At 40.5% G+C, this 17103-nt stretch overlaps 1 protein-coding gene and 1 pseudogene across 1 annotated transcript in view; one reads left to right on the top strand and one right to left on the bottom strand.

Moving 5' to 3' along the window:
• LOC139580293 (uncharacterized) overlaps window positions 1-5879 on the top strand; it is a 36565-nt gene extending 30686 nt beyond the window's left edge. Inside the window, exon 3 of the mRNA XM_071408835.1 lies at window positions 4078-5879. The gene's annotated coding sequence lies outside the window, so the exon portion shown is untranslated. The remainder of the gene's footprint in view (window positions 1-4077) is intronic.
• A 4536-nt stretch (window positions 5880-10415) lies between these two features.
• LOC139580291 (DNA primase large subunit-like) overlaps window positions 10416-17103 on the bottom strand; it is a 111796-nt pseudogene continuing 105108 nt past the window's right edge.

Genomic DNA, 17103 nt, shown 5'->3' with positions numbered 1-17103 from the left:
CTGGATTTAGGATACATTTTTTCCAACAATTGTTTACAGACAGATTATTTCAGTTATAACTCACTGTATCACAATTCCATTGGGTCAGAAGTTTACATACACTAAGTTAACTGTGCCTTTTAACAGCTTGGAAAATTCCAGTAAATGATGCCATGGCTTTAGGAGCTTTTGATAGTCTAATTGACATCATTTGAGTCAATTGGAGGTGTATCTGTGGATGTATTTCAAGGCCTAGAATCAAAATTGTACACCTCTACAAGTCTGGTTCATCCTTGGGAGCAATTTCCAAATGCCTGAAGGTACCACGTTCATCTGTACAAACAATAGTACGCAAGTATAAACACCATGGGACCACGCAGCCGTCATACCGCTCAGGAAGGAGACACGATCATCTCTAGGAGACAGAACGCTTTTTTCGCACCGAAAAAATCCCAGAACAACAGCAAAGGACCTTGTGAAGATGCTGGAGGAAACAGGTACAAAAGTATCTATATCCACTGTAAAACGAGTTGTATATTGACATAAACTGAAAGGCCGCACAGCAAGGAAGAATGGAAGAAGAATCCATTGCTCCAAAACCGCCATAAAAAAGCCAGACTACGGTTTGCAACTGCACATGGGGACAAAGATTGTACTTTTTGAAGAAATGTCCTCTGGTCTGATGAAACAAAAATAGAACTGTTTGGCCATAATGACCATTGTTATGTTTGGAGGAAAAAGGGGGATGCTTGCAAGCCGAAGAACACCATCCCAACTGTGAAGCACGGGGGTGGCAGCATCATGTTGTGGGGGTGCTTTGTTGCAGGAGGGACTGGTGCACTTCACAAAATAGATGGCATCATGAGATAGGAAAATTATGTGGATATATTGAAGCAACATCTCAAGACATCAGTCAGGAAGTTAGCTTGGTCGCAACTGGGTCTTCCAAATGAACAATGACCCCAAGCATACTTCCAAAGTTGTGGCAAAATAGCTTAAGGACAACAAAGTCAAGGTATTGGAGTGGCCATCACAAAGCCCTCACCTCAATCCTATAGAAAATGCGTGGGCAGAACTGAAAAAGCATGTGCGAGCAAGGAGGCCTACAAACCTGACTCAGTTACACCAGCTCAGGAGGAATGGGCCAAAATTCCCCCAACTTATTGTGGGAAGCTTGTGGAAGGCTACCCGAAGCGTTTGACTCAAGTTAAGCAATTGAAAGGCAATGCTACCAAATACTAATTGAGTATGTAAACTTCTGACCCACTGGGAATGTGATTAAAGAAATAAAAGCTGAAATAATGAATTCCCTCTATTATTCTGACATAACACATTCTTAAAATAAAGTGGTGATCCTAACTGACCTAAGACAGTACATTTTTACTCGGATTAAATGTTAGGAATTGTGAAAAAACTGAGTTTAAATCTATTTGGCTAAGGTGTATGTAAACTTCCGACTTCAACTGTACATAATGCCGGACATTTTTTACAACAATGGTTGCATCTTATAATTTTAACACATTTAAACTGCTTGTACTGCTTAAAACTGTCATTGCGTGTGCATCAAATGGCTTTGTTTTAAAAAAAAAATGAAGATTGCACCTCTCAGGAGGCTCTGCGGTCTAAGACACTGCATTGCAGTGCTTGAGGCGTCAGTACAGACCCATGTTCGATCCCAGGCTGTGTCACAACCGACAGTGACCGGGAGTCCCATAGGGCGGCGCACAATTTGCCCAGTGTCGTCCGGTTTAAGGTGAGGGTTTGGCCGGAGAGGGGGACTTTACTTGTCTCATCACGCTCTAGCGACTCCTTGTGGCAGGCCGAGCACCTGAAGGTTGATTTCGGCCGTTAGTTGAACAGCTTTTCCTCCGACACATTACTGGCTTCCGCGTTATGCGGGCTGCTGTATCGTCATTAACAGTGGATCAGTGTAAATATCAGAGTTTGGTGAGTCTGACATGGTGGCTGTTGTTGTTCTTCCATCCCTAAGTTCCCTAACATTGAGTCTGAGAACTGCCAGCACACAGCTGACACAAAGCAATGTTGTCCACTATAGTATTTATAATGTTGTCCACTATAGTATTAACTATTACAAGCCTGAAAGAACGGGCTCAGTGGGCTGGGAGCTTATATCCATTCATGAGCTTGCCTTGACTGACAGGCGTTGCCAGGTAACAAGGTAAACAATGGACCACATCATTGATGACCAGGTAAACAATGAGCCACATGTCATTCCGAGCCTAAATACTGTACTATACCTCAACCCATTTTCTCTGCAAAATGCTCTCATGGTCAACAGAGCTGATCATGGACTGTTGGATATCAGACAAACAGCAGCAATACACATTTATATTGTTTTGTAACTAATTACAGAATACAGTTCACTGATACACTTCACAGGAATTAGTAAAGCCTGAGTCACTTTAGAAGCGTAGACATAAGGGAATGTACATGAAAAGCCAGATAATTAACTCTCTGCGCAAATTTCAACACGTGATGAGAAAAGACAATCGTAAAACACAGTTTTACAAGTACACAGCATATGAAGAGGATGGGAGCATTTGAATAACTTCTGTATTCTGTGTGCTGATTGACCATATGAAATTAAAATGCTATTTGTCTCTGTCACCTACAATGCAGTCCTCAAATGTGAATTGGCATTACATCTGGAGAGAAACTTAATGGGGATTTTCATGCTGAGAATGTTGTGGTAAAAACATTTCAAGAACATTTCGAAAATGTTATTCGATAAAACGTAAATATAACATTTTCTAAATGTTCTTGAAATGTTCTAAGGAATTCAAAGACGAGGTAAAATGTATAGTGTGAGCAATGGAATATTATGTTAAGCCTAAAACAAATACGATATGAACATCATAAAAACTGACATTTAATTCTTACAACATTAAGGGAATGTAATGTGCAACCTAACTTAAACATTGTATAAATGTCAACACAACTGAGCATATTTTGTGAACCCATCTCCTGTAATTTTACATTTGAGTCATTTAGCAGACGCTCTTATCCAGAGCGACTTACAGTACTGAGTGCATATATTTACATTCTGGTCACCCCATGGGAATTGAACCCACAACCCTGGTGTTGAAATTGCCATGCTCTACCACGTGAGCCACTTGGGACAACCCAAACTGTTCCAACAACCAAATTAAACGTTCTGGGAACCATTAAAGAACTCAGAAAGGCTGTCCCGTCAACATTCTTGTGTCATCAAAGGAATGTGTTGTGCACCCTGATACAATGTCAGCACAACTGGACAGTTTTAGTGTTTTGGGAACATATCTCTTGTCATATCCCCGACCTTGAATCACTGGTGGGTAGAGGCTCTTTGATGAATAATGTTGGGTGAGTAGCAATACAGTAGCATCCCTCAAATCTCCTCTCCTTTTGTTCAGCAGGGTGATTAGACCTCTGTGATCTTTCTATGCCTGTAAACATTACAAGTCCTTTGTTATTCTCCCTTGGTTCGAGGGTGAAGAGATCAGACATTCTGGGCTTCAAGGAACAAATTCATTTCCATGGGTAAGTTGTTTATTTGCTTGATACATCAGGGGAATAGGTCGCTGTTTACACTCGGATACTGACCTGACATCTTATCTCCAGGCACAAGAAGAAACCATTCTGAATCATCCTTCAATCATCCTATTCTCCCAATCACAAAACTTTCCAGCAGCATGTTTGATTACTTGGAAACCACCGGTTCTTATAGGGAGACAAAAACATATGTATGGTTCTACTCCCAAGCATCAGCAAGCCTCTTAGGACCATGTCGATCGTATGATAATGGAACACCGTCATGTTGAAATTAGCAAGTCCACTGGCACATCTTCTGTCTGTGTGTGTCTGTCAGTCTCTCCATTTCCTCTCCTCATCAGCTATGAGCACCCTGCAAGTGCAGCTTTCACTTTCACCAGTTCTGTGCTGCACAGTCTAATCTATTCCGACTTCCTCCTCCTCAGCAACCTCTAACTTCCCCTCCTCACGTCAACACAGAACAAACAAAACTCACTAACAGAGACCCACACATTAGTTAACAACAACATTGATGCATTCATTACTTCTCCTCTCATTCCTCTGCAGGAAATCCGAGGTTGGGTGGGAAAGCGGTGAGAAGAAGAAAAGGAGAGGGGCAAGAGAAAAAAGGAGGAGGAAGCGGCCAGGCAGCAGGAGATGAATTGAATCCTCAGCAGGCCTGCGTGTGCACTGGTAGCCCCTGTTAATTAGTCAACGTCAGGACACATTAAGAGAGGGAGCGGGTGTTGGGCTCTGGCTGGATGGGGTTCAATCACTATGACTTTCAGTGTCAGGTAAAAGGAGCAATTTCACAGCAATGTACAACATCACGATACGCTTTGTACTTTGCAGATACAAACATTTGATGCACAGGAAGGAAGAAGTCCTAAAATGGACACAACACGTGTTTCAGTGAGGAATACATCCCTCTGTTCAACACTAAAGTGTTTCAAAGTGCAAAATTATTCCCTGTGGAACCAAAACAACTGACACTTCCAGTGTACTCTCTGCACGATTAGAGGAGGAATTATACCAAGAGTCAATAGAAGCATCCACAATATAATATTTTAATCAAGATAACGGAGTCTGGTACTGACATAGCTAAAGAGCAGAAAGCTCTCCCACCCACCCAGGATCTTTGAGGATTGGAATAGTATAGAAAAACTGATCCAACATCAGATCCAACATCACCCTTATGTTCATGCTTTAAAAGCCAAACCACAGTGTGTAACTATAGAAACAGAGGCCACCATTGCATAGAATATAGACTAACATGTCCAGCGGTGTAAAGTAAAAATACTTTAAAGTACTACTTAAGTAGTTTTTTGTGGTATCTGTAATTCACTATTTATATTTTTTGACAACTTTTACTTGACTACATTCCTAAAAACAAGAATGTACTTTTTACTCCATACATTTTCCTTGACACCCAAAAGTACTCATTACATTTTGAATGCCTAGCAGAACAGGAAAATGGTCTAATTCACACACTCATCAAGAGAACAACCGTGGTCATCCCTACTGCCTCTGATCTGGCAGACTCACTAAACACAAATGCTTCGTTTGCTATCGATAAATAAATAAAAACAAGAAAATTGTGATGTCTGGTTTGCTTAATATAATTAGAAATAATTAATACTTTTGATACTTAAGTATATCTTAGCAATTACATTGACTTAAGATACTTAAGTATATTTAAAACCAAATACTTTTACACTTTTTCCTCATTGAGTCATTTTCTGTTACAGTATCTTTACTTTGATAATTGGGTACTTTCTCTACCACTGAACATGGCAAGCAGAATCTATAACATTACTTAAAAATCCCATAAGCGTAAAGAATAATAGAACCAAACGCATACCAATTAATCTTCCAAACTCGTCCAACTCCATACAGTATTAACCTCATGAAAGACTGACAAATGGAACTCATTACCAACCATAAGCTTGAGACTTCACAGCGGACACAGAAACAGGACCTGCTTTCACAGGACATCCTTCCATGTAGCCTACTTAATTTCCTCCCACAAATGTTAATCCTTTGAAGCAAGGAGGACGTAAAACAAACTAAGAAGCCATGTTTTACAAATAGGCTAGTAATAAATCGAGGTAAACTTATAGTAAATCGATAGTGTGGGCCTTTACTGATGAATCAGGATATTTCATGTACTGTAGCCATACTACGCCAACTTTTTGTATCATTAAGTGAGGTCCAAGGGTACGTTCAGCAGCTCTAGCCTGTTAGAAGAGCACCCTTATACAAGGGAATGTGTGTACCGGCATATACTGTACATTGCAAATGGGTTTTGAATGGTGTACAACGTCAGCACTGGGATTTGCTGGGGAACCAGACAATATTAAAGCCTCAAATGAAACCCATTTTGGAAAATGTAATTTTGTACACCAAGACACGCAGCCCAGTATATACATGTAAGACATGGGGGGCCCCATTCATCTCACTCTCCCCAAGATAAATGGAATGAAATTATCCCTGTGTAGCTGGGTAAGGTGCCTCAGATTTCAGGAAACAGGGCCTTACTTTTACGGAATATATGATATATTTCCCATCAGCCTTTTGTAGTGAATGCACCCATTCAACCATCCCCACTAGGCTTCTAGTTCATGTATTGACTAATGGAAGTGAACTAATCACTCTGTGAACCAGTGAAGTTTATAATATGGCTAATGATTGTAAATCCATTTGTAGAGGGGAACGCTGCCCTGGTGAACTGATCCAAGCCGCTAGAGAAGGGGACAGCTTTGTCAAAAGCAGCAGTCAAGCTCCACCAAATATGCAACATCAAGGTCTTTTGCTGACAGTAGTCTGGCTGTGCACTGTTCATATCTGCTTGCCTTATTATTTGTGCTTAAATCCTCTCTGTCAAGCGCCATGCTCGGATTCCAAAAACTAATTTAATTCCAGCTATGTGGCAGGGTGCAGGCAGGCTCCTAGCAAACCAAACGTTAATGCTTCAGCATTAAACGTGAGACAGCGATGCACAGTAGCCTGATGAGACACAGATCCCTTCAAGTATAGGTTCATAAAACAACCAGGGCCTGGTTTCCCAACAGCAATGGAACTTAGGCTTATGAGTGTTTTAACGATGCATCTTTCCCACAACGGCCCAAGATGTATCATGCATTTTCCAAAACACCACACAGAGCAGCCTGGTCTCAGACTAGACGTAACACAGTAAACTCACATCTGGGACACTCAAATTAGTACAATATGTTACGTTTGGTATGGTTATTTAAGACAGATGATTAATTAAGGCAAAAAACGAAAGTAGGGTGGTTGGTCAGGATGGATGGATGTGCGTTTAATGTGAACGTCTACATTAAGATGTTTGTGCATAGAGATACCAAAGTGAAAAGCAACATGTACCACAAAACATTGCACCTAACTCCAAACTGTATACCCAGAGGCACAGCATCTGCTATCAAAAATAAAAATCAAGTAAGTATGATCTCAGTGTACTATTTACCATTAGTCCTTGAATGTTCCATGACTTCAGCTGAATTGCATGAGTTCTTTAACACAGCACACTGCTGCAAAACATGTTCAAAGAAGTATACATTTACACAAAGGTGTAAGCATTTACTAGCTCAATTTCTCCCTTAATGGCCCCATTACTTTCCTGGCCTACCAGGGGAACCATTTACATTCACAATGCAGGTCCCTCTCCTCTGGGTCTCTAAATTTAGCCAGCAGAGCTTGTTACAGAGCACAGAGGGAGGGGTGAGGAGCTTGTACAGGCCAGGGCAGAGTGAATGAGTGAGAGAGGAGAGCTTGTATAGGGCACAGTGAGAAGGATAGAGGAGAGCACAATGCCATTACTGAAGCATCTAGGTAGTGTGGACATGCCGTGGGTAGAAGTAAATCCTAAAAGGAAGGAATCACAAGGAACCTACTGTAATTATAATTAATATTGTGCTGCATTTATATTTTAATGCATTACCATAAGATATTATCCAATTTGATCAAGCATTAAAGATGCACTGTGTAGAAATTGCTCCGGCATTTCCTGGTTGCTAAAATTCATTGTACCATTAAAACTGCTGTGAAATATATTTTCCTTAATCAAAAATAGATTACATTTCTATGGGAAGTTGGTCAGATCACCCAAAAAGTTATATTGCAGCTTTAAATACAGGCCATCTTGACTAGTTTGTACATTAATTACCGACCAATCTATCCATATATACTTTATCTTTTTCAAATTAAACCATCTTACTGAGAGAAAAATAGTTTGGGCATTCATCTTAAGATAAATAGGTGAGACAACCACATCACAATCATAGTAAATAGATTTTTCTCAACCAAGTAGTTATCAGCAAGAAACGGCTGACACGTTTTAAGAGGCAAAAGAAGCTTGACATTGTATAGCTAGCAGTGTGGGCTGTGGAAAACTTCCAGGACAGACCAAAATAAACTGCATGAACACTGACCCTGAACACGTCGACCTTGCTTACCCAAGCCTTCTTCACACACGGGTTTAAATAAATTACTCCACCATGGAAAGCATGTCAGAAAGGGTTTTGCCTAACAGTGCAACCCATAACTGGTAACGATCTCTGGGCTATTTTGAGTAGATAGTCACACCAGGTTTGTCTTGACTGCTACAAGGAATAGCCATAGCGTGTAAACTCAACATTAACTAAAATGTATTTAAATCTCTCAACAATGAGCACATTTTATTCCCTATACCCGATACTGTAACTTAATTGATCAAGTTTTACTAGTTACACTTTGCAGAATTCATTAATATTGTATGATTGTCTGGGGGCTGATGTGAATTGAATAACCAATGGAGTAAGTCTGTGAGAAACATTTTAAAATATTACAAGTTCACAACACCACTTGAGTTATTGGCACCCAATATGTAATTCGGCCAAGAGACCTTACAAGAATGCTAATATTTCCTGACAGGGTGGATGTTGGTTAAATTGCATCAACAAGAGTATTCCAAGCTATTGCAATACAACAGTGGGAAATGTATTTACTTTTATCCATCCCTTGTGAACAAAAAACAATGATTATGCTTCTGGGGCAGCTGGGATATTTTCTGGTCATAGCCCAATGAGCAGGCAAATCCTCGCCAGAGTGTGGAGTCTGGCGATAAGCCATCGTTTTTTAAACCTGGCTAGGCCACGAAGAAGAGAACAAACTGAGGCAATACCATTCCCAAACAGATTATAAAAAAAAAAAAATGAATTGTACCAAAGTCAAGTTTTAACAAGGAGAGAAAATGAAGATCCATCACAGCAATCGAACCACTCCAACGTGTTTTAGATTTGACGATTGTAGTTCTACTGTCGGTAAATCCAACCGCTCCAATGTGTTTTAGGTTTGAGGATTGTAGTTCAACTGTCGGTAAATCCCAAGATTTTGGTTGAGGTCGAGATTCAGCTTTTGATAGGTATTGTATTGCATTTGTCAACCAACAAATAACCACAAAAGAGAAGATCTTCATATTATCAAATTTTATGACTACAGTGGGCTCCAAAATTACTGGCACCCTGACTGGCAATGCACAAACAATACTTAAAAAAATATAAACAATATAATTATAGAGACAAACTCAAAAGACCAACATGTGAGAAATACTGTACTTTATTATTGTTTCAATGGAACCCACCAAAATAATTTATTGATTTAATTAAAAATCAATGTCCTCCAAATCAAGGTTTCACAATTAATGGCACACTTAAATAGTATTGTAAATAACATCAACCAAAATTAAACCAGGAATTATATTCCACTTATTTAAGTGTATCTAAGTGTTAAGGAACTATATTGAGCCATTACATCACTTCCTTTTTCTCTAGGGTATAAAAATGAGGTAACATGCACGCAATATCCCTTTGTCATCCAACACCATGAAGAAAAGAAAAGAACTGGCAGTTCAAAGGGGACAGATGGTCGTAGACCTTCATAAATCTGGTAATGGCTACAAGAAGATCCACAAACGATTGAATATATGACTGAGCACTGTCAGGGCAATTATTTAAAAAATCAAAAGATATGGAACAGTTGAAAACCTCACGGGTAGAGGACGCAAATGCATTTTGCCCCCCCGGGATAGGGAGGAGGATCGTGAGAGAAGCAACAAAATCCCCAAGAATCACTGTGAAAGAATTGCAGGCCTTGGTGTCGTCTTGGTGTCACCAGGTTTAAAAAAGCACCATCAGACGCCACCTCCACAACCACAGGCTCTTTGGAAGGGTTGCCAGAAAAAAAGCCCTTAATGACCCCAAGACACAGACGCAAGCGCTTGGAGTTTGCCAAACATCATTTAAATTATGACTGGAAGAAGGTGCTCTGGTCAGATGAGACCAAAATTGAAAGTTTTGGTCAGATACAGCATTGGCATGTTTGGCGTCGAAACAGAGATGCATACAAGGAGAGGCACCTCATACCCACGGTGAAATATGGTGGTGGGTCAGTGATGCTTTGGGGCTGTTTTAATTCCAGAGGTCCAGGGGCACTGGTTAAGATTGATGGCATAATGAATTCCACCAAGTATCAGGCAATTTTGGCTGACAATTTGGTTGCCTCTGCCAGAAGGCTGGGACTTGGCCGTATGTGGACTTTCCAACAAGACAATGACCCAAAACAGACCTCAAGATCCACACAGAAATGGTTATGTGGGAGCCTCCCGGGTGGCGCAGTGGTCTAAGGCACTGCTTCGCAGTGCTAGCTGTGCCACCTGAGATTCTGGGTTCGAGCCCAGGCTCTGTCGCAGCCGGCCCACTGTACATACATGTGGAGGTAAAACGGAAGCTAAACAAAATGTTTTAGAGAAGTATAGAAAAGTATTACTCTTTGTAAAAAAATATATATTGGATGGGAGCTTCGTTTAAAATAATAGTGGGGAAATGTGATCAGGGATGAGTAAGACAATATCAGGCATCTTGGAAGTATTGGCTGGGGTGATTGAGCGAGAGCCCAGAGTCCTCAATCTGACAACACAAAACAGAAAAAAGTTTTGTAAGGTGTCAGAAGGTAAAAAGAATACCGGTTCAAATGTTAATGAGCTAGAAAGAGTAGCGATGGTCAGCTTTGACAGACATGTTAGAAAGAAAAAAACTCAGCTTCAGTTATTTTATAATTTTCATTGTACTGGTGTAGTGAAATGCTGCAATTCCTCCCTCATCTTTCAAGCCTGGCTGTGTGATTGGGATGGAACACACCGGCTTTGAAGTCTCCCTGATTAGTCTCTCTCCTGCCATCATCTTGATCATTGTCCAATTCCTTTGTCTAGCTAGGAAAATGCTAGCTAACTACTAGACTGTATTGGAACAAGCATGGGGGGGGGGGGGGGGGGGGTAGGTACGCCTACATATCTCAGCAGCCCTTTGATGGAAATAGACTTCTTACAAAAACAAGAATCAAATAAACAAGTTCAGTACTGATCTAAGAAAAAAACATTATCTCTCCTGCTTACTATCCTGTCTCTGTTCACGGTCTGTCCAGCAAACTTTTAAAAAACTTATTTTTTTTAGGAATGGGGGAAAAATCTCAGAGCCACAGGTTGCTGAGTAGAGAGATTTCCATTTACACCCTGATCTGTCTGTTTCACCACATTACAGCAAATGGCACTTGGCCTTCTGGCTGTGAAAAATGACAAAATGCATAAACATGCAACAATCAGAAACAGAGATCAGAAACAAATCAATCTTTGAATGATTTCGCTGCAGCCCCCGCCCCTTCCGCCCCCTCCCCTAATCCGAGGTGAAGCATATCGGAGTGCTCCACTGGACACTATTTCATCACTCTTTCTATTGTTTGATTTATCACCAGTGTAAATATTTAATAATTTAAGTATTCTATTTTGACCTTTAATAAACGCTGCCAAGGACGGAGGAACGACTGCGATCTATCTGTACAAACCCACAGATCTGGAACCAGGTAGGACATTTGGCAGAGTTTGAATTCTCCCAGTCCCAGGTAAGGGGGAAATGAGTTGGTCGTCTTTGTGTCCCATGATGACTTAGAGATGAGTGGCTGTAGATTTGGGGGATGGCCCAGACCCCCCACACAAAACAGCTATGCTTTGCATATTCATGTCACAAACGTGCAGTTCGGACGACAGCACCAAAAAATGAGTCATAAATTTCATAAATTCACGAGTCAGTCAGAATTCACTGAAAAACACTTTAGAGGCATTGAAATCATTCTCCGTGACAATTTGAGTAAATTAGAACACTAAATGAGAGGAGAAACAATCCCCACAAATATGAATCATAACCCTTAAGCTTAGTAGCAAAGCGATGAATTGCAATGGTGGACTAGTTTAGGGACATTTATGATACAATACCAATATATCTAGAATAGATAGTAAGTAAGACAACTTTTGTTGTAAAGAAGTTACATAGAGTAGGAGGCCAATAACAATAATTTAGGCTGGTAACCAGGAACAATGTGACCCCCCCACAGGTGTAGCTAGGTCACAACAGACAGTGTCCTTTGCCTGTCCTCTCTTCACGAAGTGAAGTGGCTTTCATCGAGACCGACTTTCATAGTGACTTACTCTCAAGTAACAAAAAATGGCTAGCTAGTCTAAAACCTTATTGAATCAGATTGATCAGAAATCTGTCCCATTAAAACATATTGGGGATTAAGGTATGAAGTCTTATACATGTACTCTCTCTGGGTTATCAGATTGAAATGTGATTGAGGATATTAACTGCATCTGAATAAACTTTGCACCGGAGCGATGGCAAATACATCACATCAAAGACCGCTCCCTTCTCTCCTTCTCAGACTCAAATTAAACTGTCACATAGCAGATAGTCAATATTTCTATCTTGGTGCTACGTTCCCACATTCTCACCAGGATTCTGGCACTAAAACTGCGTTGAATGCTGAGGGACAGGGGCACGTGATAAAGAAATAATCCTGACTGACATCTCTAGATTATTGCCTTCACACCGAAACACTTAAAACACCAACTCTCTCGATTCTGTCAGTTTGTAGAGTGTCCAATTTGAATAGAATAAACAGAGCAGCACGGAAAATCTGACGAATATTGTCAACATGTATTGATAGACCAACTTCCCAAACTGCCGCTTTTATGGCTTCCCGAAAATAGCACATTACCAAACCCCGTGATTTAGCGGTATGTCAGAGAAATTGCTATGATCAACGTACATAACAGCACAGACATAAAGAACAATGAAAACAAGTTGCTCCACTTTTTTTTCACATCCTCCGTCTTAAATAGGGATATTAATAACCTTGAACGTGACTGAAACTGCTGATCCAAAGGTCCTCCACTAAAATACATTAGATCAAATAAATACTCATTAAGGCCTAAATTAATCTAAAATCTCATAATAAACCCATACAACTTAAACGGCTATGACGACTAATGATGGATGTGAGTTTGGTGCTCCTCCAGAGACTTCATGCATGAGATGCAGGGTCCTCCCCAAGGCCCTCACAAAGGCGGGCAGGCCGCCCCAATTACATCCGTCCCCGAATGAAAGGCGTCCTTACACTGTGTGACAGCTCAGAGTACTTCTGGCAGGTCAGTGAATTCCCTCGATCAACTCCAGGATCAGAAAACAAGAAAGGAAAGTAGAGCGAAAACAGAGATGAGAGGTGTTGGGAGTTATAAAGAGATCTTCAATTATTATTTGTATAGAACAGGAATGTTGAGGATTTGACGTTAAGCAATAGCATTGGCTAGACGCTATAAGCAGTTGCAGGAATAATTCTAATCAAAATCAAATCAAATGTTATTTGTCACATGCGCCAAATACAACAGGTGTAGACCTTGCTGTGAAATGCTTACTTTCTACAAGCCCTTTAAACCAACAATGCAGTTCAAGAAATAGAGTTAAGAAAATATTTACCAAATAAACTAAAGATAATTATAATAAAAATAATAAAAATAGCTATTATAGATGGAGCATTTGTATTAAGGCTCTTATGTTTTGCGTTTGCTAATTATGGAGAAACGTCACAGCATGGCATTAACGTGAGGCTCAAAGTATTACTGGAAATAATACTTTCCATGACACTTAAATACAGCACAGATAAAAAGAGGGAGATAACTTGAAATTATCAAACAAAAATAAGTGATTTACAAGGTTTGTGTTACAATAATGTGAAGCACAAAATCCCAACAATCTTTTTTTATTTTATTCCTTAAGCTATCGACCAGGGCCTGGTTTCTCAGAAACATCTTAAAATCCGCTAGTCTATGGACGCACCGGCGCATCAATCTAAGTAACATTAAAAAAACTTGCCATCAAAATCCGTCAGTTTAGCTAGGGAGATTTTTTTGGGGTCTTAATTAATGGAATTATGGAGGTAGTTTTGTGCCTATCTAAACAAAGGGGTTAAATATGTGTAAAATAAATATGAATATATACACACATACAGTACCAGTCAAAAGTCTGGACACACCTGCTCATAACCAGGGTTTTTCTTTATTTCTACTATTTTCTACATTGTAGAATAACAGTGAAGCCATCAAAACTAGGAAGTAACACATATGGAATCAAGTAGTAACCAAAAAAATGTTCAACAGATTCTTCAAATAGCCACCCTTTGCCTTGATGACAGCTTTGCACACACTTGGCATTCTCTCAACCAGCTTCATGAGGTAGTCACCTGGAATGCATTTCAATTAACAGGTGTACCTTGTTAAAAGTTAATTTGTGGAATTTCATTCCTTCTTAATGCGTTTGAGCCAATCAGTTGTGATGTGACACGGTAGGGGTGGTATACAGAAGACAGCCCTATTTGGTAAAAGACCAAGTCCATATTATGGGAAGAACAGCTCAAATAAGCAAAGAGAAACAACAGTCCATCATTACTTGAAGACATGAAGGTCAGTCAATGCGAAACATTTTAAGAACTTTGAAAGTTTCTTCAATTGCAGTCGCAAAAACCATCAAGCCCTGTGATGAAACTGGCTCTCATGAGGACTGCCACAGGAAAGGAAGACCCAGTGTTACCTCTGCTGCAGAGGACAAGTTCATTAGAGTTAACAGCCTCAGATTGCTGCCCAAATAAATGCTTCACAGAGTTCAAGTAACAGACACATCTCAATATCAACTGTTCAGAGAAGACCGTGTGAATCAGCGAATCATGGTTGAATTGTTGCAAAGAAACCACTACTAAAGGACACCAATAATAAGAAGAGACTTGCTTGGGCCAAGAAACATGAGCAATGGACATTAGACCAGTGAAAATCTGTCCTTTTGTCTGATGAGTCCAAATTAGAGATTTTTGGTTCAAACCGCCATGTCTTTGTGCGACGCAGAGTAGGTGAACGGATGATCTCTGCATGTGTTTCCCACCATGAAGAATGGAGGAGGACGTGTGATGGTGTGGGGGTGCTTTGCTGGTGACACTGTCTGTGATTTATTTAGAATTCAAGGCACAGTTAACCAGCATGGCTACCACAGCATTCTGCAGCGATACGCCATCCCATCTGGTTTGCACTTAGTGGGACTATAATTTGTTTTCAACAGGACAATGACGCAACACACCTCCAGGCTGTGTAAGGCATATTTGTCCAAGAAGGAGAGTGATGGAGTTATGCATCAGCTGACCTGGCCTCCACAATCACCCAACCTCAACCCAATTGAGATGGTTTGGGATGAGTTGGACCGCAGAGGGAAGGAAAAGCAGTCAACAAGTGCTCAGTATATGTGGAAACTCCTTCAAGACTGTTGGAAAAGCATTCCAGGTGAAGCTGGTTGAGAGAACGCCAAGAGTGTGCAAAGCAGTCATCAAAGCAAAGGGTGTCTTCTTTGAAGAACCTAAAATATATTTGGATTTGTTTCACACTTTTTTTGGTCACTACATGATTCCGTATGTGTTATTTCATAGTTGTAGAAAATAGTTTAAAAAAAGAAAAACCCTTGAATGGGTAGGTGTGTCCAAACTTTTGACTGGTACTGTATATAGACGTGCCTTCAGACATCATTCAGAAACCCTTGACTTATTACACATTCTGTTACGTTACAGCCTTATTCTAAAATGGATTAAATACAAATAATTCCTCAGCAATCTACACAAAATACCCCATAATGAGAAAGTAAAAACATTTTTTTTTTTTGCAAATTTATAACAAATAGAAAACAGAAATACCTTATTGACGTAAGTATTCAGACCCTTTGCTATGAGACTCAAAATTGAGCTCAGGTGCATCCTGTTTCCATTGAGCATCGTTGAGATGTTTCTGCAACTTAAATGGAGTCCACCTGTGGTACTTAATTTGGAAAGGCACAGAGTTGTCTATTTAATGTCCCACAGTTGACAGTGCATGTCAAAGCAAAAACTAAGCCATGAGGTTGAAGGAATTGTCCGTAGAGCTCCGAGACAGGATTGCGTGGAGGAACAGATCTGGAGCAGGGTAAAAAAAAAAATCTCAGTCAATTTACACAGTAAACAAATTCAAACATTGAAGGTCCCCAAGAACACAGTGGCCTCCATCATTCTTAAGTGGAAGAAGTTTGGAACCACCAAGACTCTTCCTAAAGCTGGCAGCCCGGCCAAACTGAGCAATCAGGGGAGAAGGGGCTTGGTCAGGGAGGTGACCAAGAACCCTATGGTCACTCTGACAGAGCTCTAGAGTTCCTTTGTGAAGATGGAAGGACAACCATCTCTGCAGCACTCCACCAATCAGGCCTTTATGATAGAGTGACCAGACGGAAGCCACCCCTCAGTAAAAAGCACATGTCAGTCCGCTTGGAGTTCGCCAAAAGGCACCTAAAGACTCTCAGACCATGAGAAACAAGATTCTCTAGTCTGATGAAACCAAGATTGAACTCTTTGGCCTGAACGCAAAGCGTCATGTCTGGAGGAAACCTGGCACCATCCCTATGGTGAAGCATGGTGGTGGCAGCATCATGATGTGGGGATGTTTTTCAGCGGCAGGGACTGGGAGACTAGTCGGGATCGAGTCAAAGATGAACGGAGCAAAGTACAGAGAGATCCTTGATGAAAACTTGCTCCAGACCTCAGACTCAAGCAAATGTTCACCTTCCAACAGGACAATGGCCCTAAGCATACAGCAAAGACAACACAGTCTCCGAATGTCCTTGAGTGGCCCAGCAAGAGCCCGGACTTGAACCCAATCGAACATCTCTGGAGAGACCTGAAAATAGCCGTGCAGCATCAATACCCATCCAACCTGACAGAGCTTGAGAGGATCTGCAGAGAATAATGGGGGAATACAGGTGTGCCAAGCTTGTAGCGTCATACCCAAGAAGACTTTGTTATTATGGGGTATTGTGTGTCGATTGATGAGGGGAAAAAAATATTGAATACATTTTAGAATAAGGCTGTAACCTAAAACAAATTGGAAAAAGTGAAGGGGTCTGAATACTTTCCGAAGGCACTGTTTTTGCTTTGTCATTTTGCTTTGTCATCTATATATACAGGACAGACAGTTGACTTTATTTTTTGACTGTCTTTTTTGCCATTTATGAATGTGTTATTCAATGCGTTTCCATGGGCTATAGTAGTAAAGGCCAAATTCAATATTTGATTGAATATTTGTGTTATAGTAAATGATCTATGGTATGACCATCTTAAAACAATTCCATATGTCAGCTTAGAACCCTCCCA

The sequence above is a fragment of the Salvelinus alpinus genome, chromosome 7 (genome assembly GCF_045679555.1).
Source record: "Salvelinus alpinus chromosome 7, SLU_Salpinus.1, whole genome shotgun sequence".
In the NCBI taxonomy this organism is placed as follows: domain Eukaryota; kingdom Metazoa; phylum Chordata; class Actinopteri; order Salmoniformes; family Salmonidae; genus Salvelinus; species Salvelinus alpinus.
Note: the sequence above shows the minus strand (reverse complement) of the source record. Positions and strands in the feature narration are given on the sequence as shown.